The sequence below is a fragment of the Macaca nemestrina genome, chromosome 5, assembly GCF_043159975.1.
Source record: "Macaca nemestrina isolate mMacNem1 chromosome 5, mMacNem.hap1, whole genome shotgun sequence".
NCBI classification, from domain to species: Eukaryota; Metazoa; Chordata; class Mammalia; order Primates; family Cercopithecidae; genus Macaca; species Macaca nemestrina.
The window spans coordinates 99,720,028-99,745,251 of record NC_092129.1 but is presented as its reverse complement, the minus strand read 5'-3'; the positions used below and the strand labels follow the sequence as shown (position 1 = coordinate 99,745,251).

General features: G+C 38.0%; 1 long non-coding RNA gene across 2 annotated transcripts in view; it reads left to right on the top strand.

The window, feature by feature from the left end:
• LOC105496129 (uncharacterized) overlaps positions 1-25,224 on the top strand; it is a 563,517-nt gene that overhangs the window by 386,068 nt on the left and 152,225 nt on the right. Inside the window, exon 14 of one of the 2 annotated variants that reach the window (XR_011623578.1) lies at positions 18,744-19,966. The exons of the other annotated variant lie outside the window; for it this stretch is intronic. This is a non-coding gene — a long non-coding RNA (uncharacterized lncRNA). Of the gene's footprint in view, positions 1-18,743; positions 19,967-25,224 lie in introns of those variants that run through there. 2 annotated transcript variants of the gene reach the window in all.

Here is a 25,224-nt window from a genome sequence, read left to right as displayed (position 1 = left end):
TCCATTTACATTTAAGGTTAAGATTGTTATGTGTGAACTTGATCCTGTCATTATGATATTAACTGGTTATTTTGCTCGTTAGTTGATGCAGTTTCTTCCTAGCCTCGATGGTCTTTACATTTTGGCATGTTTTTGCAATGGCTGGTACTGGTTGTTCCTTTCCATGTTTAGTGCTTCCTTCAGGATCTCTTGTAAGGCAGGCCTAGTGGTGACAAAATCTCTAAGCATTTGCTTATCTGTAAAGGATTTTATTTCTCCTTCACTTATGAAACTTAGTTTGGCTGGATATGAAATTCTGGGTTTAAAATTCTTTTCTTTAAGAATGTTGAATATTGGCCCCCACTCTCTTCTGGCTTGTAGAGTTTCTGCCAAGAGATCTGCTGTTAGTCTGATGGGCTTCCCTTTGTGGGTAACCCGACCTTTCTCTCTGGCTGCCCTTAAGATTTTTTCCTTCATTTCAACTTTGGTGAATCTGGCAATTATGTGTCTTGGAGTTGCTCTTCTCGAGGAGTATCTTTGTGGCGTTCTCTGTATTTCCTGGATTTGAATGTTGGCCTGCCCTACTAGGTTGGGGAAGTTCTCCTGGATGATATCCTGAAGAGTGTTTTCCAACTTGGTTCCATTTTCCCCCTCACTTTCAGGCACCCCAATCAGACGTAGATTTGGTCTTTTTACATAATCCCATACTTCTTGCAGGCTTTGTTCATTTCTTTTTCTTCTTTTTTCTTTTGGTTTCTCTTCTCGCTTCATTTCATTCATTTGATCCTCAATCGCTGATACTCTTTCTTCCAGTTGATCGAGTCGGTTACTGAAGCTTGTGCATTTGTCACGTATTTCTCGTGTCATGGTTTTCATCTCTTTCATTTCGTTTAGGACCTTCTCTGCATTAATTACTCTAGCCATCAATTCTTCCACTTTTTTTTCAAGATTTTTAGTTTCTTTGCGCTGGGTACGTAATTCCTCCTTTAGCTCTGAGAAATTTGATGGACTGAAGCCTTCTTCTCTCATCTCGTCAAAGTCATTCTCCGTCCAGCTTTGATCCGTTGCTGGCGATGAGCTGCGCTCCTTTGCCGGGGGAGATGCGCTCTTATTTTTTGAATTTCCAGCTTTTCTGCCCTGCTTTTTCCCCATCTTTGTGGTTTTATCTGCCTCTGGTCTTTGATGATGGTGATGTACTGATGGGGTTTTGGTGTAGGTGTCCTTCCTGTTTGATAGTTTTCCTTCTAACAGTCAGGACCCTCAGCTGTAGGTCTGTTGGAGATTGCTTGAGGTCCACTCCAGACCCTGTTTGCCTGGGTATCAGCAGCAGAGGCTGCAGAAGATAGAATATTTCTGAACAGCGAGTGTACCTGTCTGATTCTTGCTTTGGAAGCTTCCTCTCAGGGGTGTACTCCACCTTGTGAGGTGTGGGGTATCAGACTGCCCCTAGTGGGGGATGTCTCCCAGTTAGGCTGCTCAGGGGTCAGGGACCCACTTGAGCAGGGAGTCTGTCCCTTCTCAGATCTCAACCTCCGGTGTTGGGAGATCCACTGCTCTCTTCAAAGCTGTCAGACAGAGTCGTTTGCGTCTGCAGAGTTTTCTGCTGCTTTTGTTGTTGTATAGTTGTGCCCTGTCCCCAGAGGTGGAGTCTACAGAGACAGGCAGGTTTCCTTGAGCTGCTGTGAGCTCCACCTAGTTCGAGCTTCCCAGCGGCTATGTTTACCTACTTAAGCCTCGGCAATGGCGGGCGCCCCTCCCCCAGCCTCGCTGCTGCCTTGCCAGTAGATCACAGACTGCTGTGCTAGCAATGAGGGAGGCTCCGTGGGTGTGGGACCCTCCCGGCCAGGCGTGGGATATGATCTCCTGGTGTGCCTGTTTGCTTAAAGCGCAGTATTGGGGTGGGAGTTACCCGATTTTCCAGGTGTTGTGTGTCTCAGTTCCCCTGGCTAGGAAAAGGGATTCCCTTCCCCCTTGCGCTTCCCAGGTGAGGCGATGCCTCGCCCTGCTTCAGCTCTCGCTGGTCGGGCTGCAGCAGCTGACCAGCACCGATCGTCCGGCACTCCCCAGTGAGATGAACCCAGTACCTCAGTTGAAAATGCAGAAATCACCGGTCGTCTGTGTCGCTCGCGCTGGGAGTTGGAGACTGGAGCTGTTCCTATTCGGCCATCTTGCTCCGCCCCCCCTATATGCACCACATTTTCTTTATCCAGTTTACCATTGATGGGTACCTGGGTTGATTCCCTGTCTTTACTATTGTGAATAGTGCAATGATGAACATACACATGCATGTACCTTTTTGGTAGAATGATTTATTTTCCTTTGAATATGTACCCAATAACGGGATTATTACGTTGAACGGTAGCTCTGTTTTAAGTTCTTTGAGAAATCTGCAGACTGCTTCCCACAGTGGCTGGGCTCATTTACATTCCCACCAACAGTGTATAAGTTTTCCCTTTTCCCTGCAGCCTCACCAGCATCTATTGTTTTTTGATGTTTTAATAATAGCCAATCTGACCAGTGTGAGATGGTATCCCATTGTGGTTTTTATTTGCATTTCTGTGATGATTAGTGATACTGGGCTTTTCTTCATACGTTTTCTGGCCACTTATATGTATTCTTTTGAGAAGTGCCTATTCCTGTCTTTTGACCACTTTTTAATGAGGTTTTTTGCTAGTTGATTTTTCTCTATAGATTCTAGAGATTAGTCCTTTGTTAGATATATAGGTTTTGAATATCTTCTCCATTCTATAGGGTGTGTTTTCTCTGTTGATAGTTTATTTTACTGTTCCAGAAGCTCTGTAACTTAATTAGGTCCCATTGGTATTTTTTTAATGGTAGTTCCTTTGGGGGACTTAGCCAAAAATTCTTTAACAAGAAGAATATTTTCTAGGTTGTCTTCTGGGATTTTTATAGTTTGAGGTCTTAAGTTTGCATCTTTGATCCATTTTGAATTAATTTTTGTATATGTTGAAAGGTAGGGGCCCAGCTTCAATCTTCTGCATCTGGCTAGCCAGTTAACTCAACACCATTTACTTAATAGAGAGTACTCTCCCCATTGCTTGTTTTTGTTGACCTGGTAAAAAAATCAGATGGTTTTACACGTGTGGCTTTATTTCTGAGTTGTCTATTCTGTTTTGTTTTTTTTGGTCTATATGTCTGTTTTTGTACCAGTACTATGCTGTTTTGATTACTATAGCTTTATAATATAATTTGAAGCCAGGTAGCATGATGCCTCCAGCTTTGTTCTTTTTGCTTAGGATTGCTTTGGTTATTTGGGCTCTTCTTTGTTTCCATATGGATTTTATAATAGTTTTTTATAATTTTGTGAAGAATGGCATTTGTAGTTTGATAGGAATATCAATGAATCTGTAAATCACTTTGAGCAGTCTGGCCTGTTTTACAGTATTGATTCTTTTAATCCATGAGCATGGAATATTTTTTCGTTTATTTGTGTTGCTCTAATTTCTTTTGGCAGTGTTTTGTAGTCCTCCTTGTAGAGATCTTTTGCATCCTTGGTTAGCTGTATTCCTAGATATTTCATTTTCTTTGTGGGTATTATGAGTGGGATTGTGTTCTTGATTTCACTTTCAGCCTGGACATTGTTGGTGTATAGAAATGTTACTGACTTTTGAATAGTAATTTCGTATTCCAAAATTCTACTAAAGTCATTTTGTCAGTTCTAGGAGCCTTTTGGCAGAGTCTTTAGGATTTTATAGGTATATAACCTTAAGATCAGTGAAGAGAGATAGTTTGAGTTCCTTTTCCTATTTGAATGCCTTTTATTTATGTCTCTTGCCTGATTCTTCTGACTAGGACTTCCAGTATTATATTGAATGGGAATGGTGAGAGTGGGCATCCTTGTCTTATTCAAGTTCTCAAGGGAAATGGTTTGAGCTTTTGCCCATTCAGTATAATGTCAGCTATGGGTTTGTCATAGATAGCTCTTGTTATTTTGAAGTATGTTCCTTTAATGAATAGCCTGTTAAGTGTTTTGTTTTTGTTTGAGATGGAGTCTTATTCTGTCACTCAGGCTGGAGTGCAATGGCATGGTCTCTGCTCACTGCAACCTCCACCTCCCAGGTTCAAGTGATTCTGCAGCCTCAGCCTCCCAAGTAGATGAGACTACAAGCATGTACCACCATGCCCAGATAATTTTTGTATTTTTAGTAGAGACGGTGTTTCACTGTGTTGGCCAGGCTGGTCTCTAACTCTTAGCCTTGTGCTTCTCCCGCCTCAACCTCCCAAAGCACTGGGATTACAGGCGTGAGCCACTGCGCCCGGCCTAAGGGTTTTTATCTTGAAGAGATGTTGGATATTATTGAAAGCTTTTTCTGCATCTATTGAGATGATCGTATTGTTTTTGCTTTTAATTATGTTTATATGGCAAATCACATTTATTGATTTGTATATGTTGAACCAACCTTGCATCCCAGGAATAAAGGCTCCTTGATTGTGATGTATTAACTTTTTTGATGTGCTGCTGGATTTGGTTTGCTAATGTTTTGTTGAGGAATTTTGCATTTATGTTCATCGGGGGCATCGGCCTGAAGTTTTCTTTTTTCATTGCCAGATTTAGGTATCAGGCTAATTTTGGCTTCATAGATTGAGTTAGGGAAGAGGTCCTCTTCCTTGATATTTTTGAATAGTTTTAGTATGATTGGTATCAGTTATTTGCACATCTGGTAGAATTTGACTGTGAATGTACCTGGTCCTGGGTTTTTCTTTTGGTTGGTAGAATCTTTATTACTGATTCAATTTCAGAACTCGATATCGGTCTATTCAGGGATTCACTGTCTTCCTGATTCACTCCTGGGAAATTGTGTGCTTCCAGGAATTTATCCATTTTCTCTAGATTTTCTAATGTGCATGCATAGAGCTGTTTATAGTAGTTTCTGATGATCTTTGTATTTCTGTGGGATCAATTGTAATATTTCCTTTATCATTTCTGATTGTACATATATGGATCCTCTCCTTTTTCTTTGTTAATATAGCTAGTAGTCTATCAATCTTGTTTTCGAGAAATCTAACTTCAATGATCTTTTGTATGGATTTTTGTATCTCAATTTCGTTAAGCTCTTCTCTAATTTTAGTTATTTTTTTCTCCTTCGAGCTTTGGGGTTGGTTTGTACACATTTTTCTAGTTTCTTTATGTGCAAAGTCAAATTGTGAATTTGAGATCTTTCTAAATTCTTGATGAAGGTGTTTAGAACTTCAAAATTTCCTCTTAACACCGCTTTGGCTGTATCCCAAAGATTTTAGTACATTGTTTCCCTATTTTCATTACTTTCAAAACTTTTTAAAATTTCTGCCTTAATTTTAATGCTGTCCCAGAAGTTATTCCAGAGCAAATTGTTTTATTGCTATGTACTTCTGTAGTTTTGAGAGATCTTCTTGATATTGATTTATGTTTTTATCATGCTGTGGTCTGAGACTGTGCTTGGTATAATTTTCATTTTTTTAAAAAAAAATTGTGACTTGTTTTATGACCAAGCATGTGTTTGATCTTAGAATATGTTTCATGAGCAGATGAGAAGAAGGTATATTCAGTGGTTGTTTGGTGGGGTGTTCTGTAGATGTCTATTAGGTCCACTGGTAAGGTGTTGAGTTTAAGTCCACAGTGTGTTAATTTTCTGCCTTGGTGATCTAATACTGTCAGTGGGATGCTGATATCTCCTACTATTCTTGTGTGGTTGTCTAAGTCTTTTTGCAGGCCAAGAAGAACTTCTTTCATAAATTTGGGTGCTCTGGTGTTGGGTGTGTATAATACTTAGGATAGTTAAGGCTTCTTGTTTTGTTGTACCCTTTATCAATACATAATGCTCTTCATTGTCCTTTTAATTTTTAATGGTTTAAAATCTGTTTTATCTGATATAGGTGTAGGAACTCTTGCTTTTTGTTTTCTGTCTACATGATAGATTGTTTTCTATCCTTTTACTTTGAGCCAGTTGGTGTCCTTACATGTAAGGTAGGTTTCTTGAATACAATAGATAGTCAGGTCTTATCCTTTAATTCGACCTGACAGTCTGTGTCTTTCAAGTGGGGTGGTTAGCTTACTTAAGTGAAATGTTCATATTGATATGTGTGACCTTGATCCTGTCATTGTGTTGTTAGCTGTCTGTAATGTAGACCTAATCGCATAGCTGCTTTATAGTGCCTGTGGGCTATGTGCTTAAGTGAGTATTTGCAGTAGCAGGAGTTGTTCTTTCATTCCACATTTACCATTCACTTAAGGACCTCTTGTAAGGCTGGTCTAATTGAAACATATTCCCTCAGCATTTGCTTGTCTGAGAAGAATTTTATTTCTCCATCACTTAAGAAACTTAATTTTGTGCATTCTTATTTGGAATTTCTTTTCTTTAAGGCTGCTGAAAATAGGCCTCCAATCTCTTCTGGCTTGTAAGGTTTCTAGTGAGAGGTTTGCTGCTAACCTGATAAGGTTCCCTCTGTAAGTAACCTGTCCCTTCTCTCTAGCTGCCTTTAAGACTTTTTCTTTTGCATTGACATTGGTGAATCTGATGATTATGTGCCTTGGCAATGGTTATCTTTTATAGTATTTAGCTGGGGTTCTCTGTATTTATTGGATTTGCATGTCAAACTCTGTAGCAAAATTAGAGGGATTTTCATGAACTACATCCTGAAATATATTTTACACATTGCTATTCTCTTTCCTTCTCTGTCAGAATGCCATCGAGTCATAGATTTGTACTCCTTACATAATCTCATATTTCTTAGAGGTTTTGCTTCTTTTTCTTAATTCTTTTTTGTTTGTTTTTGTCTTACTGAGTTGATTTGAAGAACCAGTCTTTGAGCTCCAAAATTCTTTCCTCAGCTTGGTCTATTCTGCTGTTAATACTTTTGATTGTATTTGAGATTCTTGTAAATTTTTCAGCTCAAGAAGTTCAGTTTGGGTCTTTCTTAAAATAGCTATTTCATCTTTCAGCTCTTGAATGATTTTACTTCATTTCTTGGTTTTATTGAATTGAGTTTCAACTTTATTATGGATCTTAATGAACTTCCTTGTCATCCAGATCCTGAATTCCATGTCTGTCTTTTCAGACTGGTTAAGAACCATTGCTGGGGAACTGGTAGGCTCATTGGAGGAAAGGGGACACTCTGGCTTTTGAATTGCTAGTTCTTGTGCTGATTCTTTTTCATCTGGGAGGGTTGATGTCCATTTAACTGTGGTGTAAATTGAGAACAGTCAGTTGGCTTTATTTCTGGAAGTGTAAGAGGTCCAAGGCTCTGTACGGAGTCTTTGTGGTTGAATTCTTGCCCTTGGTTTTGCCATGGGGAGAATCAATGTTGTAGTTTGGGCTACAATCTCATAAATTGCACTTGAGAACAATGGATGGTAGATAGGCTCTTACTCAGCAGTGCAGTTCTTTTGTATATCCTCACATTTGCAGCTATGCTCTCTGGGGCAAGGAGAAGAGGAGTGACCCCCTCACCAGTTTCTTGTCGGGGTCTTTGGGGAGCCACGTTTGATCACTGGCCCACAATTTGTTGTTGTTTTTGCTGTTGTTAGGTCTTATAGACCACAAGGTTCCCTTGGGTGGAGGTCTGGCAGGGGCCAGTTCTGTGGAGGGAGGCACATGTAGATCCCAAACCAGTCTGCAAACCTGTGTGACTCATCCCTGTCATTTTTCTGAGAGTGTGGGCTCCTCCCCTGCTCAAGTGCTGGGCACAGATCCTAGCTTAGCACTCCTGAGCAATAAGCCACAGCCCTGCAGCATGAGGGCCTGCTTGTGGCTTTCTCCTCTGGACCCTTGGGGTTGGATTTAGGTTGCATTAGGGGGCCCAAAGCGTTCCCAGGCTATCAGCACTCAGTCAGATAAAACAAAGCACCCAGGCTGGGCAATGGAGGTTTCACTGTGTACATGCTCCTGCAGGGTGGCCAGGCAGGAGCAGCTAGCAGGCAGGTGGGCCTGCAGGACAGAGGTGCCCCAGTTCTGCTGGGAAGTTTTCCCTCCTTTATCCCAATCTGGTGGTTAGCTGGGGCCAGGGCCTCTCAGAGGGACATGGGGCGCTCTGGAGGATAGGTGTTTATGGCCAGAATTCATCGAAGCTGTCTTGCATACAAAGGTCCCTGGCTATACATCTACTGTAGATCTCACTCTGTCTAATATTCAGGGAAATATCTCTGCCAGCTCAAATGTTCATGGCAAGTGTGGGGTCCCCTGCAGCTAGGGACCAAGAGGTTCACGAGAAGATAGTCCCCCAGTCCCTTCACTCACCCCTTCCCAAGAAGCCAGCTGGAGCCAGGAACCAGCCCTAGCATTCAGGCACCCCATACAGCCTTCTCAAGCTTCTTCCATCTTCAGCCTCAGCATCTGCACCTTTTTTTACATAGACATTTAGAAGGATCCAAGGAGAAGATAAGCTAAGCACAGTTACTGAATAATTGTCCAGGAAAATCAGTGGGCACAGTCATGAATGGACCCTAGAAACCATATGACCCATCACAGGGCACAGGCATCTAGGTATTATCTGCTTCTAAGTTCACCGAGGACTATATCTCATTCTCTAATGTAGGTCAAAGAGAACTCATCTTGGGGGAGTATACTTAGCTAATCCAAGCAGTAGAACATGGGAGAGAAAACAAAAACATCATCAACACACATCAAAACAAGCCAAGAAACTGGGCCAAGCTCCCTTAGGCACTCTATCCTCAGGTTAAAAAGATGGTAGAGTGGTAGCTGGAATCCTGAGAATAACAGCCTTCCACACGTCTGTTTTCCAAGTCACACTACTCCTATCTGCTCTCATTCTCCACATCAGGTATTCACCTATCATGGCATACTCCATATCTTTCTTCTTTTTGTGTTTTAATATCTGATTTTTATAGAGCATGTGTTCTAGTGGCTTCTTGAGAAAAGGTACAATGACAGGAATCTACACATTTTTGAGATTTTTGTATGTCTAAATATTTTCTCTTATACAACTATCTAATTGATAATTTGGTTAGTGACAGAATTCTAGCTTGGAAGTAAATTTTCTTTAGACTTTCAAAAGTATTGCTTTATTTCTTGCTTCTAATGTTGCTTTAAGAAATTCAAATCTATTCTAATACCTGATAATTTGTATATGACTATTTTGTTGTAGTTGCTGTTGTTGTTGTTTTTAATCTTGCACACTTTCTTTTGGTCCCAACGTTCTGAAAGTTGACAATGATATTTGTGTGTGTATATTTTTATCCATTATTATGGGTACAAGCTAAGCCTTTTTAAATCTGAAAACACATATCCTAACTTTATTAGATATTTTCTTGAATTATTTTATTCATAGCTCCTCAACTCCATTTTTTGTCTCTTTTTAAAATTTATTAGATTGTAGACCTTCTGAAATTGTCCCTTTGGTTTTCTTATTGTTCCCACTTTCTGTGTTTATGTCTCTTATTTCTCATTTTCAGGAAGAAATTAATACCTTTATTTCCATACTTTTAGGTTTTTAAATTTTTATTCTTAGTATGCTTTTAATTTCCAGTAGCTCTATGGAAATTTTAGCATCCTGTTATTACTTAACTGTAGTTTCCTGCACAATCCCTGTTTCCTCTAAATTACTTTTTTCAGTTATTTTTGCCCTTATTCCATGTTAGAAGCATGTCTTTCATGTGTCATAATTCTTGTTTGTCTATTCATATTAAAATGAAGAACTAAGAAGTGAAACCTCCGAGCATGGGTGGGGTTTTCAATTTTGAACTTCACTGTAGAGTTATCTGGTTAGGGAGGAATGGGGTATGCACAGGTTTGGAGTAAACATTAGTCTTGATTTCAAACATGTAAAGTTTGAGATTATTATGAAACCTACACATGGAATAAAAATAGGTAGGTGGGTATATGAGTCTAGCAGTGAGAAGACAAACCTAGACTAGACCTAAATTTAAAAGCTGATGGATGACACATAGATTGTGTTGAGAGGGAGTGTTGAATGAAAACAGGTGATTTTGATATGACAGCATTTTTCATTGAAATTTTTATTGGTAAAAAGGGCAATAAATAGACCTCTCAAAATGATCCTGGAGCAAAAGAATACTTTGTGTCCCATGGAATCCTGACCCAAAGTTTTCTGCTGTGGAGGAGATAAACCACCCTGAATGAGTCACTCGACCTTTTTCCTCATTCACTTTAGTGGTTTTAAAATTAACTTATGATGCAATTGGCCAAGATGGCAGAAATCACATCTTGGTAGGTAACAGAAGGGTGGGTAATGAATGGATTCAATAATAAGTGCATGGATAGAATCTTGGTTATCCTGATTATTGAGAAGTAGTTGGATTCAGGACAGATATTGAAACAGAGCTCACAGGATCTGCTGATGCATTGGATGTGAGGTGAGTGGGGGTGAAGTGCCAAAGGTGACTGAGTTTTTTGGCCTGAGGCAAAGAGTGATGCCTCTGAATTCAGTAGAAAGAGCAAGTTTGAAGTAAGCATAATATAATATGGAAAGTCAGATGATCCCTCCCAGGGGTCTAAATCTTAAGCAAGTGACAACAGAGAGTAAGGGGACATCACACTCATCACAGTGGCAATGCCAGAGCCAGACCAGATTGCTACTGGCTGCTGGCTGCTGCTGGTCACTGCTGTCCTTTCAGATGCCCAAATCCCCAAGGCTCCACTGGTCCATCCCACTATCCGGGCCTGGTTCCCCGGCTTCTCATTAACTTTGTCAGCCTTCTGTAGTCTTCAGCTGCTTTCCAATGAATTTCATCTAGCCAGGTTCAGCCTGACTGACAGGATGGGGAGCATGCTGTGAGCATCAGTTCTTGTCAGTTGGTAGTCTCAGGACAATCAGTATCCTGCTGCCAGAGACAACCTAACTCACAGAAGCTAGTGGAGGTTTCTATAATATAAAATGTGACATATCACGGGATCCTCAGTATAAACAGGTTGCTTTCTACCCAATTGCAATTTAGAAAATATAGTTTTGGTATGTGTACAAGCAATAATCAAATTTTCTTTTTCTAATTCTGAGTTTTTACTTTTTGTATCTTGTTTTATTATATTTTTACTTTAAAATTGCCTCAGTTTTTATGTGTGTTAGTGAGGAATAAGATGAGGTAAATGTTAGTTATTATGGAAGATTATAATTAAATGCCACAAATACATGTAAGTCTCTTTCCTAAAGATACTCCACTGGTGACATCAAAGATAACAAACCTCATTGTTGAAAAATTATTTCTGACATATATATATATATATATATATATATATATATATATATATACACACACATATACATATATGATCAACTTGCTTTGGCTTTCCATAACTCTCGCTTGATTTATCATCAGTAGAGATGTTAAACCACTCATCATCTTTCTTCACGTCATGCCCTGTGTAATAAACCAATTTTTAATTTTATGGATCATTAACTTCACTGAATATCTTTGTAATAAGCAGGACTTTTTAGTGCATCCTAGTTAGCCGTGAATCAATCCTATCCAAGTTTCATGATCCAAAATAAAGCAATTGCTGAAGACTAACAGATTCTGCATTCACATATATACAAGCATATTTGCCTATTCTAAAAATTTCTTATTTTCCTAATTGGGATTATCTTTTCTAATTTGGATGATACTCTGTTTATGATTGCAGAAAATAATCCCACCATGTCAGTTCATTTTGAAAATATACATCTTTGTTCAACATCAAAAGAACTGGTCAAAATTTGGAATGTCCTCGTTTCTGGTGAATTGGGGATAGGAGGATTCCAGATAGCTTGACTTATTTACTGGTTAAACTTTGGAGAAATGGAAATAACTATACGTAAAACTGCTTGAGAAATGAGAAAGAATCTTTAAGAACAAACAAAGCCTCAGAATTATTCTTTCTCCTTATACCCCAATATCATAGAAGCTTTGTATAACCTCACCCAACATAGCTCTATTTAAGACAGGAAGGAAAATAGAAGGAAAGAGAGAGAAAAGGGATAGCATGGTAACACTCAGAGACACCAATGCAAGTAGCTCCTGGAAAATGTGGGGAAAGCATCCTCTGCGGGGCCAGTGGTCACATCAGGAAGGGGTGGTGGTGGGACCCAAATCACTCCATAATCTCTACCCTGAATTCAACCCCAATCACCCCAAAAATTTAATTTAAAACTCGTAGCTTTCTAGTCTAATAAAAAATATTTGTTAGTGGGTTAAACTAACACAGTAATAAAATAGTGTGGCCCATTAACCAGATTATTTGCAGGGAAAAGTCCTTTGAAGACATTTTATAATTATCTCTGAAAGTAACTCATTGCTTTGATGTAACTGATGCAACTGATCCATATTTGAATAGTCAGCTATCAAAATCAGCGGCTACCATGGTCATTTTATCTTGCTATTCAATCATCAAGATGCCTGAAGTAATTTATTTCCCTGGCAGCACTGTAGCTTTGAGAGGAAAATAACTACAGGGCAATTATGTTTTCCATTAGCATATTCCACAAATTCTCTTTCTTCATAAAATAAAAATAATATAGTAAATAATACTTTTCTTGATAGTGCCTCAACAGTTAACTTTTCATGCAGTTCTCATACTTTTACAAACAAATGCCTAAAATTGACCATTAACAGTTAATGAGGCTTAAAAGTTACCTGCTACAAATTGGCTTGATTTTCTCCAAAGAACATTTAAAAATCAATGCATCTACCATAATAGCTCTCTATACTGTTTGCCAGATATCCAGCTGCCCATCTGGCCTTCTCATGAATGAAGGGCTACCCACAGGACACCATAGCGGTTGCTCCATAAGGTTATATTACTCATTCCACCACCATAGTTTCACTTACTTTGTTTCCTCACCTGATATACCCTATCTTCTTTTCCCTCTTTATCAAAATCTTAGCCAGCCTTTAAGACTCAAGTTTTACTTTCTTCCTGAAATCTTGACTATTCCAGGTGTTATTAAATTCTTACATCTATAAATTCCTATAACATATAATAACATGGTGACTGGTGTTTATCCTGTTAAACATTGTTGTTTATTAACTTCCAAGCATTATGGACTGGAAATATAATGATTTCAAGAAAATATATGAATGCTATGCCTCAGGAGCTTACTGTTGTTCCATATATATATATATATATAGAGAGAGAGAGAGAGAGAGATGGATATCCGTATATCTATATTTATAGATTTATATTTATCTATATATAAATATAGATCTCTATATCTATATATAAATATAGATCTCTATATATCTATATATATGGATCTCTATATATCTATATATAAATATAGATCTCTATATATCTATAAATATAGATCTCTATATATCTATATATAGATATATATTTATATATAGATATAATTTGTATATATTTATATATAATTATATATAATATAAATATATATCTATATATAGATTTATATTTATCTATATCTCTCTATGTATATATCTTCCTATCTAAGTGTAAACATTTTAAGAAATTATACTCACATTTAATCCTAATATGGCCTCTAGATCCAACTCCAAGCTTCTAACATAGAGATGAGAACATATGTATACACCAGTAATAAAAAAAATTAGATGTCCTAACTATCCATAGAGCCTAAAAGAAAAAATAATGCTTGACCATAAATTCTTTCAAAATTATTTAATGCTACTTTCATAGCTTTTAGCCATTAAAATCTGCATTTCCCATGTTGCTCTCATTGCATTACTCTACTTCTTCTATCTCTGGTGCACTATATAATACTTTTTTATTTTGCTTGCAATAAAGCAGAGTGGTGAAAAGTATAGATTCTGGCTCCAGGCTGCCTAGATTTGAATTCTAGAATCTTATGTATAAGACCTTGACTTGCCTTAGTTCCATCATCTGTAAAATGGGGGTAAGTATATGAAGCTTATAAGGTGATTATAAAGATTAAATAAATTTATAAATATAAAATACTTTAAAAAGTACATAGTAAATGCCTAGGAATTTCTATTTGTGATAATTATTATTACTCATGGTACTATTAAGAGGTAGTAGTCAGGTGTTGCTATTCAACATCTACAGATGAAACACTTGAGCCAGAAAGAGAATATTTGATATATTATGAATTATAGTGAAAACAATCTCTAAAGCCAGAATGTGAACTCCCTGAATTCACTGGCTTTGGAGTGAGCATTGAGCAGCATGCCCTCTTCCATTGAACAGCCTGCTTTCAGGTTCAGTACAACACAGTATTTACTGCTGAGTGGTTACATTAAAAGGATGAATAAGACATGATCTCTTTTCTCAAGTAGTTGATTATCTGAGTTGTGCTAAATAGTGTGATACTACTTTGTCTTCTAACTGTGCTGCTATGATAGATGTTAGTGGAATTTCTTTTGACCAAAATCTAAGAAGGCACACCCTTAATTTCGTTGTGCTTGGTCTTTTCTATAGCAGTAATAACATGTGAGTGAGTAATTTAGGTTACTATTAGAGATGGCATGTCCAAATAATGTATCATTCAGAACTCTTAGCTGCAGATTATTGAATCCCCTACAGCTAATTTAAACAGAAAGGGGTTTATAAAAGATATAGGTAGCTTATAGAATTTCCTTGAGGTTGGCCGGGCGCGGTGGCTCAAGCCTGTAATCCCAGCACTTTGGGAGGCCTAGGCGGGTGGATCACGAGGTCAGAAGATCGAGACTACCCTGGCTAACATGGTGAAACCCCGTCTCTACTAAAAATACAAAAAAAAAACTAGCCGGGCGTGGTGGCGGGAGCCTGTAGTCTCAGCTACTTGGGAGGCTGAGGCGGGAGAATGGCGTGAACCCGGGAGGCGGAGCTTGCAGTGAGCCGAGATCACGCCACTGCACTCCAGCCTGGGAGACACAGCGAGACTCCGTCTCAAAAAAAAAAAAAAAAAAAAAAAAAAAGAATTTCCTTGAGGTCCAGGAAAGTATATAGCTATATGGCCAGGAAAAAGAGTAACTAGGAGAAATGCCCAACTATAATACAGAACTATTCTGGTAGAAGCCCTATTGCTACCATCTCATACACTTTAAAGTCTATGACATAAAGGCTGGATATTGAAATCTTCTCTAGTGCTGCCTTAGAGGAACAGATCCTTTCACTGACATGCTTGCAAGAATATCCAACAGCACTGTGGACAGCCACTTTCTCATGTTGGTCATTTCCTCCTTCTAAGTCTTACAAAGCTGTATCTGCATGGCAAAATCAAAGCCATACTAGAAACCTACCTTCAAGGAATCAGGCCTCCTCCTTCCTCTCTCCTCCTCCTTCTCTTCCTCCTCATCCTCTTCTTCTTCTGTTTCTGTTATTTTTAGTTCAGGAGACAAGCTAGAAAGTTACTAAAGCAAGTGTTGAGTAAAACAATTCACAGTATCCGCTACTGTCCACATCTTTGGCTACTCAACACTCTTCTTCCCACATTTGAGTTTCTAAACAATTATATAGCAATTACAACATGCTCTCACTTAATATAAAGCAACCATTTCTCTTACAAATAAATATGCTCCCGTCTTTTCCCCAAAAGGGAAGACCCAAAATCTCATTTATGATATCCATTCTACCTTTAGGCTGGTTGGAGTTATTTCTTGATTCCTCTATGGACTAATACATTTTATCACTTTATCAAATGGAAGTGGGAGAGTAGAAGAAAAACAACTGGTTAATTATATCACGTGAATAACAGATTAAAAAAAAAAAACATGATTAGCTACTGCAGTCCTCTTTTCTGCAAGTGGTAATGATGTTCCACATGGTATTTATAACTTTTTCCCCACACTTCATTCATTCATGTTTCCTTTGCCCTCAGCCAGAAACTCAGCTGATTCAGGTTCTCTATCTGGTGGCGTGACCCAGCCTTCCTTGTTGAAAGGTGTGCGCCTTGATAGTTTCACCTGTATGGGGTTATTGTAGTCTCTGTTAACTTTACCACCAGGCATAGCAGTACCAGGAGGCAACTCAAAAAATGTTCTGAGTTTATGTTGTATGATCTCTCCCTGATGCTCAAGCAGCAAAATGATATCCCCTTGATAATCAAGATTATCGTCTCTAACCAATTTTCATTTCTTGTTTTTATGGTCATTTTTCCAGTGGTATTAAAAATCTCAAAGTGACTTAGTGTCAGTACCAACTTTCATTTCAATGTATCCTCTGATGAAAACATTTCTCCTTGAATACTAAAGTATCTAATCAAGTAAAGACACAGTTGTAGGGAAGTGACGTGAAAACTTTGAGCAGGTCAATAGTTATAATAATAAGTGTTGTCATCTCACTTCTAAGGTTTCTGGATGCCTTATATTCAGTCTATAGAAAAACCAATAGCACCTTAAATCAATTGCTGGCTCAGAGCAAGGAATGCACTCTCTTAGAGAGTATCCAGTGGTGTTCTGGGATATGTTTAAGAACTAGCTCAGAAAAAAAGAAGGCTCTGATTTGTATCATTAGCTTATTTTGGTGGTATAAATGTTCCTACCATGTTTGAAATCATTAAACACAGAAGTGGGAAGAGATGTGCTGTGTAGCACACCACTACATTGCATTTTTACCATAAAGACACAATAAACATAGATAACCTCCAGAGCATAGGTAATGGCAAAATTTAATGAACTAATTAAAATGTAGTACATTCAATTGAGTATTGATTATTTTTTATTTTAAGTTCATGCAACTTAATTTTTAGTAATGACTGTGTTTAACAAATGGCTTATAAAATGGGGCTAACAATATCTATCCCACACACAATATTTGTGACATCAGTAAGAGTATACAAGGATCTCATTTATAGATCCTTTAGCTTAACAAATTCTGGCTATAATTCTGTAGATCACCTTAGAGTTCCTTATGACTTTTTTAGAATAGTTTTTTCAATCCCTACCTAATCAAAACAATATTAATTCCATCTGGATATATATATATATATATATATATATACACATACACACACACACACACACACACACACACACATATATTTGAATAAATTTAAAAATATATATTAATTTATTATAGCATATTTTTTCTGTTTGGACAATGAATGTTGTCAAACACGTATTATGCCTATGCTATCAATAGGATAGCAAGAAAAAGTTTTTATAAACCTCACAGGGAAGGGAAACTTATGTGGGTTTATTATAGTCTTTCCAAAACCCACCCATATGGTCATCTATTGGCACTAAAATGCTAAATGAATCTTAATTCTTCTGCTGAGCGGAGGCATGGGCAACAAGCCATGTGCCCTCTAGTTAGAATTGGATTCCTTATTTTTGGAATATTTTGAAATAGCCACCCAATTCCTAAGAGATAATTGATTTAAAAAATACAATTTCTGTGAGATTTTTTATCATTAAATTCCAAAAGATCAATCTTTTCTGTCTTTTCACACTGTATTCTTAGTGCTTAACATAGTACATGAAACATAGCAGGCACTCAATAAATATTGCTTGAATAAATAAATTATTTAAACTTTTGTGTTTTTCTCTTTAGGAAACCTAGCCTAATTTAAAAGTGTGTCTAAAATGCCATAATCCTGTGACCCTATGTGTGACCCTATGATTATATGTTTATAATCAGGACTCAGCTGATTTTATTTCAAACATCTGAGGCAAATATAACTCGGAAGGAAAATTTGAGCTTCTCATGTCAACAAATGGTAGAGGATCTCTGCAGAAATATGTTAGTACCAAAAATTGCCCATTAGGGTAATTATATAGCTTAATTTCTAAATCAATGAAGTGCTCTCTCTCTGTACATGACGATAAATTCAACTACACACATATTTTTAAAAGCTGATAGGAGGGCTATAGCATAACTTAGATTTATATAGTATAGCAAAAGGAGGCTTCTTCAGCTATCATGATGAAATGTATGGTAATTTTGTCCACATAGATACTTTTTGAATATCAATGACAAGCACTTGAGCCCTTACCCCTGATTTAAAAACAAAAAATATAAAAACAACCTTGCGATAGGTGGAGGTTGTTATTCAGGTCCAAAATGTTAAACAGTACTCCCAGGAGTGAAGTCAAGTGTAGGTTACCACACTGAAGTCATTTGCACGATGTTGAGGCAGAAAAGTAAAATTCGGCACTGACTCAAGCAGGGAACAGGTCACCAGCACAGAGAAGACATAGGTAATCTAGGATTTTTGATTAATGTAATGGGGCATAAAGGATAATTTGTCAAAGCTTTTTTGGAATAGCAGGAAACTGTCCATGTGACAAGATAAACAACTTTTCGTATCCATTTGCTTACAGGCTTTCATGACCATGAGAGAAGGATTGAATTGAGAGGAGGGCTTGTGAAATATTTATGAAAGCTTTTTCTCTGTCTGAATGAGTTTTTGCTAGAAAAATATCAAACTTTCTTGACATGGCAGTGTTTGTGTGGAAATTGAAATGATGAAGATCCTCAATCTAGAAAACCAAATTATTTTTTGTAACTTCTTACATTTATATGTATATGTATCTGACTGTGTATATGTAGATCTATATCTACCTTTATTTCTGTATATCTTATATAAATATATTTTATATATTTGGCATATTGATTACTTCAGCTGTCCCAAAGTCATGACGTTAGGTAAATTTCTCCTGGCATTGGTAACAGTGTGGTAGGTGCCTCTAAAATGAGCCCCCATGATCTGTTCCTGTGGGTATTCATGACATTGTGCAGTCACCTCCCCTTGTGTGTTGCTTGGGCCTAGTGAATCTCATAATGAATAAAATATGGTAAATATGATTAGATATCACTTCTGAGGATAGTTTACATTAAAATAAACACGCTGGCTTCTGTCTTGCTCAACCTCTCTCATTATTTTTTGCTCTCTTTCAGAGCTTGCTCTGAGGGATACCAGCTGTCCTGTTATGAGTAGCTCTAAAAAAAGCGCCATGTGGCAAAGAACTGACATCTCAGGTTAACAGTTAATCAGGACTAAGGTCCTTAATCCAAGAGCACTGGAGGAATGGAATCCTGCCAATGAGTATGTGAGTGAGCTGGGAAGTGAACCCACCCCAGTCAAGCTTTGAGCCTTCTGTTGCCCTAGCTGACACTTTGATCACAGCAGCCTGTCAGATACCATGAGCCAGAGGATCCAGAAAGCTGCACCCAGAACCCTGAACCACAAAACTGTGAAATAATAAATGTGTGTTGATAGTGTGTTTAAGTTTTGGAGTAATTGGTTTGCAGTGATTATTAATATAAATAGATATATTCTTACTAGCAAAGCTATTTTTTAAACTATTTTGTTGGCCACTTGTTAACTCATGTTAAATTTGCAGCAAGCTAAAACAACTGAGCTTTTTAATTCTAGTCTCCTCTACTTCAAAGAATGTGAGAGATATCTACCGCAGCGGTGTCTGGATCTGAATTGCTTACACTCACATCTCAGCCTAACCACACATTAGTTGTGTATTCTTGAAAAGTTATTAAACTTCTCTTGACTTTATTATTGATATCTGTCAAATGGGGACAATAATAGTATCCATAGGCTCCCTACTACCCACCACCTCCCTCACCACATATACACTCTGAAATTCTTTGATTTCATGGCTAGTCTCCAGGACAAAGTATGTGGAAAGACCCGGAAATGCTGTTCAATCTAATCCTGTTACAATGTAGATTAACTACAGATCATTAATCTACCTAGAAATTTTGTGAATAAATCCCTAGGAAGTCTGACACTGCTGACTAAAATGTCTGGAAAAATTATTCTTTAACAATTATAATTTAAAGTGTCAGAATACAAGAATTAAAAGTTACTTCAATGTCTTATTACATTTTTTTGTAGATCAGGTAAGTAAAATGAAATAGTGAAAGTTTAGATAATTATCAGGCTTTTACTATTTTGTGTTCCTTTTTTCAGTTACAACTCTTACCACAATATTGTTTAATATGCATGTTTTATATTACTTCTTCCATTGTTCTATGAACTCTAGAAGGGCAAGAATATTTCTTTTTCATGTCTATAATTCCAGAAATCAGTATAGAGCTTGGCATACAATAGAGGCTCAATGAAGGTTCGCTGAACAAAGAAACACATGCATGCAAAGTCAATGATAAATACAGAAAACTTTGAAATAATTCCTTGTGTATTGATTGACATAAATGATGCTTTTATTATATAATTGAAGTTAATAAAGATACAAATGAATATTAGAATTAATCACTCAAGAAGCATTTTTCTAAAAACACCTCTCCTGACTTTTGTAATTTTCTCTGTTCAATAGGGAATAGGAGCTCTTTGGTATATGTGTGTGTGTGTGTGTGTGTATTCATATAGTTATATATGTATATATCTATGCACATATATAATATACTGTTCATGTATACTGTATATATATGCACACATACACATACGTATATGTGAGAGGGCTAAGCAAGCCTGTTTGTACAAATACATCAGTAAGGCTGCTCTCTTCAAGAAAGGAAAATATTCACAAATGTAGGTAGCAAAAAATTGAAATAGCCTGTTCACCCAAGTGAATGTCTGTTTGAATGTGAGTAGGAGATATTTTGACATTGAGGAGGCTTCTGGAGTCCTTGCTTAATGAAGACTTTACCAGAATCAACCTTCTCTCCTCCCAACCTCCCTCACCAACCCCTCCGCTACATCTGCATTTCAAGAAAAACATGATGACAAGCTTTGCAGAGGTACACCATCCACCTCTCTCAGTCAACAATTTTCCTCGGGAAGATTGCATGACCTCACTTAACACATGTTGAATATTTGAAATCACAAATCACAGGTTTCAAAGTTAGAGCCCCCTGTATTGCTATCAGATTCCTTTATATTATACATCTCAGTATGTTTCCTCACTTACCGTCTCTCTCTTTCTCCCTCTTTCATACACACGTACTTTTTTTTTTTTTTTTTTTTTTTTTTTTTTACAGGATATTGATTGGAATCTGTAACCAGAAAGACTCATAGACAGTGCCTGGTAAACTAGAGCATATGACAGTATGAGTCATCTAGCAGGCTGCAAGAGAAAGAAAGCTGGGTCACAAACTTGCTTTTCAGCACTATCTTGCTACAGAGGAATTGCTCTGCCTTATTTGATTAAAATTGCATGTGACGTGATTGTGTTTTGAAAAGAAAACGTGCTCTTAGTCACTACATTATGATGCAATTTTGTGATTAACATGAGCAATTTCAGAACAGGAGATTTCTCACATGCAATGGTCTAATCAAATTAAAGTAAATGAATACAACATTCATTAAAGTGATTTATTAAAATCCATTAAAACGATACATATGAAATCTAATCACAGCCATAGGGATGCATGTATGCCAACACGTAAATCTGAAGTGGCTACCTCAGTATTTATATAATCCAGTCACATCTGGATCCCCCAAGCAGGACAATTAGATATTACATAATATAATTAAGGGTAGAGAGCCTAAGGGAAGAATTAGGTAACAGGGCATCAAATGATGGAGGAATAACTCGGCAGAGGAGTGAAAGAGACCCCATGGAAATTCAACAGAGGAGATGAATGTGTTTAAAAAGAAGAGGAAATCACATGGAGAATGGGAAGAGTGACTTCTGCTCAGTTGTTGAAAATAGTCTGTAATTTATATTTGCATGTTTGGTCTTCACAATAACCCCACTGGATAGAAATCTGTGTTCATCTGCTCATTGACTCAACAAATATTTATTTAAAACCTACTCTGTGTCAGGCCTTGTTCTCAATCATGGAAATAAAACAGTGGGCAACAGAGATATAGCCTCTTCCATTACATAACTTTAATTTTAGTTTGGAGAGACAATAGCAGCAACAAAGGCAAACAAATAGGTAAATAAGACAGATTTTAGAGATGAGTCTCAGACCTTATGTTAGTTTCCTATTGCTGCTGTAATAAATTATCACAAATTTAGTGGTTTAAAAGCAACACAAATTTATTCTCTCACAGATGTCGAGGTCAGAAATCTAAAATGGGTTGGCAGGGCTTGTGTCTCCTGGAGGCTTAAGGAGAAAATTAATTTCCTTTCCCTTTCCAGCTTCTAGGCACTGCGTGCATTCCTTAGCTTGTGGTCCCACATTGCTCTGCCCTGTCCTCACATCTTCATCTTTAAGTCTGACTCTCCTGCCTAATGAGGACCCTGGTGACTACACTGGGTCCATTTGGGTAACCCAGAATTATCTCAGGATCCTTAATTCAATCACTTCTGCAAAGCCTCTTTTGTAACGTAAGGTATCATATTGATAGGTTCCAGGGATAAGGATGTAGACATACTTGGAGGGCCTTATTCAGTCTAACACAGAACCTAATCAAATTATTCAACTCCCTGCATCTGGTCCAGACCTTCAGTCTTCTGAATCCAAGTGGAGTGGTCTTTCTCCTTTCCCATGGCTGAATCTCGTCACCTCTGGTCATCCTCTACCTCCTGCAGACACAGAGTCCATTTTTACATTCTTTGATGATTTCCACATTTTCAGCTGCCCTGCTTCACTCATGTAGTGTTTCTGAAGCCAGTAAGAACAAAACTAGTTTACTCCAAGGGAATAGTGACTGACAATGCATTAATATGTCCATATGTTCAACAGATATTTACAGAGTGCTGCTTATGTGCTAAATGCAGAACTACAGAGTGGGAAGCAAAACATATCACTCTTTCCTTGTTGGAACTTTCAGTCTTACAGGAAATATAGATATTATATTATCTAAAAAGCAGAAAATTATGAATTATATTAAATGGTAAGGAAGAAATTTAAAAAGCCAATGGCAGACTGTAATTAGGGGAGTTAATTAGTTAGATAGGTCAGGGACAGGCTGTCTCTGGAGGGAACCCTGAAGCACAGACTGGAAGCAGAGCAGAAGCCTTTCTTGGGAAGGAAGGTATGGATAAAGAAAGATGTGTCTGTGTGGGGATAGGGGTGAGTTTACAGGCAGGGCAAGCTCAAGGCCCTGAGGTGGGAATGAGCTTGAAAAATTGGATAATTATTTGTTTTGAAAAAATCATGCAACTGGAGCATAATGAGTGAGGGAGAGGGGGTCTCAGATGAGAAAAGCCTGATATGCAGGATGAGTATAGCTCAAGTAGGGCATGTGGGGAAGAGTTTGGATTTTATTTTAAAGTACAGTGGGAAGTTATAGAAGAATGTTAAGGTGAGAGAAAAGTCATTTAATCATATTTGTGCTTTCAAAAGATGAGTTTGGCTTTCATGAGAAGAGAGGAAAAAGACCCAAGGTGTGAGCCAAGAGTTAAATAAAAAAGCTGCTCTCATGAAGGGAAGAGATGATTGTGGCTTGGGCTAGACCTGGACCATGGAGGAGTCAAGAACTAGAGAGATGTGAGATATATTTTGGGGTAGGAGCAGCAAGATTTGCTGATGGATCATATATGAGGGCACAGTCAAATCACATTTGACTCCCAAATTGCAAGTTTGAGGATCTGAATAGATTGTGGGGCTATTTATTGAGACACCAAAGAGCAGAGGAGGAATGACTTTAGGGCGGAAAATCAATAAAATCCTCTTTTACACACTGTATTAGGTCTTTCTTGCATTGCTATAAAGAAATACCTGAGACTGGGTAATTTAAAAGAAAAGAGATTTTTCTGGGCTCAGTGGCTCATGCTTGTAATCTCAGCACTTTAGGAGGTCAAGGCTGGTGGATTGCCCGAGCCCAGGAGTTTGAGGATCAGCCTAGGCAAATGGCCAAACCCCAACTCTACAAAAAAATGCAAACAAAAAAAATTGCCAGGCATGGTGACTCAAGCCTGTAGTCTCAGCTACTCAGGAGTCTGAGATGGGAGAATCACCTGAGCAGGGTAGGTCTAGGCTGCAGTGAGCTGTGATGGCACCACTGCACTCCAACCTGGGTGACAAAATAAGACCCTGTCTCAAAAAAATAAAGGAAGGAAGGAAGGAAGGAAGGAAGGAAGGAAGGAAGGAAGGAAGGAAGGAAGGAAGGAAGGAAGGAAGGAAAGAAAGAAAGAAAGAAAGAAAGAAAGAAAGAAAGAAAGAAAGAAAGAAAGAAAGAGAGAGAGAGAGAGAGAGAGAAAGAAAGAGAAAGAAAGAAAGAGAGAAAGAAAGAAAGAGAGGAAGGAAAGAAGGAAGGAAGGAAAAGAAGAGAAAAGAAAAGAAAAGAAAGAAAAGAAGAAAGAGAGAAAAAGGAAAGAAATTTAATTGGCTAGTGGTTCTACAGGCTTTATAGGAAGCATGGTGCTGGCATCTGCTCACTTCTGGGGAGTCCTCAGGAAATGTACAGTCATGATGGAAAGTGAAGAGGGAGCAGGCATGTCACATGTCAAAGCAGAGAAAGCAGGGAGGGGGAGAGGAGGAGAGGTGCCACACACTTTTAAAGAACCAAATTTTTCTAGAATTCACCCACTATCATGAGGCCAGCACTAAGAGAATTTCATTCATGAGAAATCTGCAACCATGATCCAGTTACCTCCTACCAGACCCCACTTTCAACACTGGGGATTACATTTCAATATGAGATTTGGGCAGAGACAAATATCTAAACTATATCGGACACTTTACATTTGTGACTCTTGTGAAATTTTAAGTGAAGATATCAAGTATACAGTTGGATAAATGAGTCTAGAAGTCAAAGGAGAAACCCAAGGTAAATATATAAATTTGGAACTCCCCTATAGAGACAGCGCTTAAAGCTATGTGAATGGGTGGGATCAGTAATGGAGAGAGTGGAAACGGAAAATGGAAGGGCGTAGGAGTAAGCCCCAGGGAATCCACACATTTAGAATGGGAGAAGAATCAGGGAGAAGGAAGGCTAAGAATCAGGACCAGAGATGCAGAAGAAACTCAGAGAAGCACCATGTCAATAAAGCCAAGAGGAGAGTGTCTCAAGAAGAGCAAGTGGTTAATGGTGTCCACTAAAGTGGCCGTTGTTTAGGCCACACACAAAAAGGTAACCTAAGGGACAGCAGTTTTAAGTTCCATAACAGACATGTGCAACCAAAGATTACACGTCAAAAAGAGGTATTTTTCTTGTTTCTGAGAAAGCAAAAAGGAGTTCCTGATTGCTGGAAACTGGTCTGACATTCACAGTCAGGCCCGGCTTTTTTCCCATTGGACATAAATGCAGAGTATCTCAATAAGGTTGCTTGAATACCTTGATAAAATAAGTCAAAATAAAATCATCATGCAGCTCATGAAATATCAAACATTCCCCTTTCTTAGCTGAATGACTGCTACTTCTGAATACCGATTTCAGCATTATCCCCATTTTAATCTGCCCTCCCTATAGATAAGATTCATTCAGACATTTAATCATAAAATTGCTTTGCCTTCTTGTAGCCCCCAATCAGAGAAAGCCCCTACTTCCCTATGCCCTTCCCCAAGT